Consider the following 4,034-nt stretch of genomic DNA (forward strand, 5'->3'; position numbering starts at 1 on the left):
AGCATAGTGGCTGGGGCAGCATAGTGGCTGGGGCAGCATAGTGGCTGGAGCAGCATGGTGGCTGGCTGGAGCAGCATGGTGGCTGGCTGGGGCAGCATAGTGGCTGGCTGGGGCAGCATAGTGGCTGGGGCAGCATAGTGGCTGGAGCAGCATGGGGGCTGGCTGGAGCAGCATAGTGGCTGGCTGGAGCAGCATAGTGGCTGGCTGGAGCAACATAGTGGCTGGCTGGAGCAGCATAGTGGCAGGGGCAGCAAAGTGGCTGGCTGGAGATGCATGGTGGCTGGCTGGAGCAGCATGGTGGCTGGCTGGAGCAGCATGGTGGCTGGCTGGAACAGCATCGTGGCTGGCTGGGGCAGCATGGTGGCTGGCTGGGGCAGCATTGTGGCTGGCTGGGGCAGCATGGTGGCTGGGCTGGGGCAGCATGGTGGCTGGGCTGGGGCAGCATAGTGCCTGGGGCAGCATGGTGGCTGGGGCAGCATAGCGGCTGGAGCAGCATAGTGGCTGGAGCAGCATAGTGGCTGGCTGGAGCAGCATAGTGGCTGGGCTGGGGCAGCATAGTGCCTGGGGCAGCATGGTGGCTGGGGCAGCATAGTGGCTGGCTGGAGCAGCATGGTGGCTGGCTGGGGCAGCATAGTGGCTGGGGCAGCATAGTGGCTGGAGGAGCATGGTGGCTGGCTGGAGCAGCATGGTGGCTGGCTGGAGCAGCATATTGGCTGGCTGGAGCAGCATAGTGGCTGGCTGGAGCAGCATAGTGGCTGGCTGGAGCAGCATAGTGGCTGGCTGGAGCAGCATAGTGGCTGGCTGGGGCAGCATAGTGGCTGGAGCAGCATGGTGGCTGGCTGGGGCAGCATAGTGGCTGGCTGGGGCAGCATAGTGGCTGGAGCAGCATAGTGGCTGGAGCAGCATAGTGGCTGGAGCAGCATAGTGGCTGGCTGGAGCAGCATGGTGGCTGGCTGGAGCAGCATAGTGGCTGGCTGGAGCAGCATAGTGGCTGGCTGGAGCAGCATGGTGGCTGGCTGGGGCAGCATAGTGGCTGGCTGGGGCAGCATAGTGGCTGGCTGGGGCAGCATAGTGGCTGGCTGGAGCAGCATGGTGGCTGGCTGGGGCAGCATATTGGCTGGCTGGAGCAGCATAGTGGCTGAGGCAGCATAGTGGCTGGGGCAGCATAGTGACTGGCTGGAGCAGCATGGTGGCTGGGGCAGCATAGTGGCTGGGGCAGCATAGTGGCTGGGGCAGCATAGTGGCTGGGGCAGCATAGTGGCTGGCTGGGGCAGCATGGTGGCTGGCTGGGGCAGCATGGTGGCTGGCTGGGGCAGCATGGTGGCTGGCTGGGGCAGCATGGTGGCTGGCTGGGGCAGCATGGTGGCTGGCTGGGGCAGCATGGTGGCTGGCTGGGGCAGCATGGTGGCTGGCTGGGGCAGCATGGTGGCTGGCTGGGGCAGCATGGTGGCTGGCTGGGGCAGCATGGTGGCTGGCTGGAGCAGCATTGTGGCTGGCTGGAGCAGCATAGTGGCTGGGGCAGCATAGTGGCTGGCTGGGGCAGCATAGTGGCTGGGGCAGCATAGTGGCTGGGGCAGCATAGTGGCTGGGGCAGCATAGTGGCTGGAGCAGCATAGTGGCTGGAGCAGCATGGGGGCTGGAGCAGCATGGGGGCTGGAGCAGCATGGGGGCTGGCTGGAGCAGCATGGGGGCTGGCTGGGAGCAGCATGGTGGCTGGCTGGAGCAGCATGGTGGCTGGCTGGAGCAGCATGGTGGCAGGCTGGAGCAGCATGGTGGCTGGCTGGAGCAGCATGGTGGCTGGCTGGAGCAGCATAGAGGCTGGCTGGGGCAGCATGGTGGCTGGCTGGAGCAGCATAGTGGCTGGCTGGAGCAGCATAGTGGCTGGCTGGAGCAGCATGGTGGCTGGCTGGAGCAGCATAGTGGCTGGGGCAGCAAAGTGGCTGGCTGGAGATGCATGGTGGCTGGCTGGAGCAGCATAGTGGCTGGGGCAGCAAAGTGGCTGGCTGGAGATGCATGGTGGCTGGCTGGAGCAGCATGGTGGCTGGCTGGAGCAGCATGGTGGCTGGCTGGGGCAGCATGGTGGCTGGCTGGGGCAGCATGGTGGCTGGCTGGGGCAGCATGGTGGCTGGCTGGGGCAGCATGGTGGCTGGCAGGGGCAGCATGGTGGCTGGCAGGGGCAGCATGGTGGCTGGCTGGAGCAGCATAGTGGCTGGCTGGAGCAGCAGAGTGGCTGGCTGGAGCAGCATAGTGGCTGGCTGGAGCAGCATAGTGGCTGGCTGGAGCTGCATAGTGGCTGGCTGGGGCAGCATGGTGGCTGGCTGGAGCAGCATGGTGGCTGGCTGGAGCAGCATAGTGGCTGGCTGGGGCAGCATAGTGGCTGGCTGGGGCAGCATAGTGGCTGGCTGGAGCAGCATGGTGGCTGGCTGGAGCAGCATGGTGGCTGGCTGGGGCAGCATATTGGCTGGCTGGAGCAGCATAGTGGCTGGCTGGAGCAGCATAGTGGCTGGGGCAGCATAGTGGCTGGCTGGGGCAGCATGGTGGCTGGGGCAGCATAGTGGCTGGGGCAGCATAGTGGCTGGGGCAGCATAGTGGCTGGCTGGGGCAGCATGGTGGCTGGCTGGGGCAGCATGGTGGCTGGCTGGGGCAGCATGGTGGCTGGCTGGGGCAGCATGGTGGCTGGCTGGGGCAGCATGGTGGCTGGCTGGGGCAGCATGGTGGCTGGGGCAGCATGGTGGCTGGCTGGAGCAGCATAGTGGCTGGCTGGAGCAGCATGGTGGCTGGCTGGAGCAGCATGGTGGCTGGCTGGAGCAGCATGGTGGCTGGCTGGAGCAGCATGGTGGCTGGGGCAGCATAGTGGCTGGGGCAGCATAGTGGCTGGCTGGGGCAGCATAGTGGCTGGGGCAGCATAGTGGCTGGAGCAGCATAGTGGCTGGAGCAGCATAGTGGCTGGAGCAGCATGGTGGCTGGCTGGAGCAGCATGGTGGCTGGCTGGGAGCAGCATAGTGGCAGGCTGGAGCAGCATGGTGGCTGGCTGGAGCAGCATGGTGGCTGGCTGGGGCAGCATAGTGGCTGGCTGGAGCAGCATAGTGGCTGGCTGGGGCAGCATGGTGGCTGGCTGGAGCAGCATGGTGGCTGGCTGGAGCAGCATAGTGGCTGGCTGGAGCAGCATAGTGGCTGGGGCAGCAAAGTGGCTGGCTGGAGATGCATGGTGGCTGGCTGGAGCAGCATGGTGGCTGGCTGGAGCAGCATGGTGGCTGGCTGGAGCCGCATGGGGCTGGCTGGAGGCAGCATGGTGGCTGGCTGGAACAGCATGGTGGCTGGCTGGGGCAGCATGGTGGCTGCTGGGGCAGCATGTGGCTGGCTGGGGCAGCATGGTGGCTGGCTGGGGCAGCATGGTGGCTGGCAGGGGGCAGCATGGTGGCTGGCTGGGCAGCATGGTGGCTGGGGGCAGCATGGTGGCTGGCTGGAGCAGCATAGTGGCTGGCTGGAGCAGCATAGTGGCTGGAGCAGCATAGTGGCTGGCTGGAGCAGCATGGTGGCTGGCTGGGGCAGCATAGTGGCTGGGGCAGCATGGTGGCTGGGGCAGCATGGTGGCTGGCTGGAGCAGCATGGTGGCTGGGGCAGCATGGTGGCTGGCTGGAGCAGCATGGTGGCTGGCTGGAGCAGCATGGTGGCAGGCTGGAGCAGCATGGTGGCTGGCTGGAGCAGCATGGTGGCTGGCTGGAGCAGCATAGTGGCTGGCTGGAGCAGCATGGTGGCTGGCTGGAGCAGCATGGTGGCTGGCTGGGGCAGCATGGTGGCTGGCTGGAGCAGCATGGTGGCTGGCTGGAGCAGCATGGTGGCTGGCTGGAGCAGCATAGTGGCTGGCTGGAGCAGCATAGTGGCTGGCTGGGGCAGCATAGTGGCTGGCTGGGGCAGCATAGTGGCTGGCTGGGGCAGCATAGTGGCTGGCTGGAGCAGCATGGTGGCTGGCTGGAGCAGCATGGTGGCTGGCTGGGGCAGCATAGTGGCTGGCTGGGGCAGCATAGTGGCTG

Source organism: Scyliorhinus canicula, chromosome 29, assembly GCF_902713615.1.
Source record: "Scyliorhinus canicula chromosome 29, sScyCan1.1, whole genome shotgun sequence".
Taxonomy (NCBI): domain Eukaryota; kingdom Metazoa; phylum Chordata; class Chondrichthyes; order Carcharhiniformes; family Scyliorhinidae; genus Scyliorhinus; species Scyliorhinus canicula.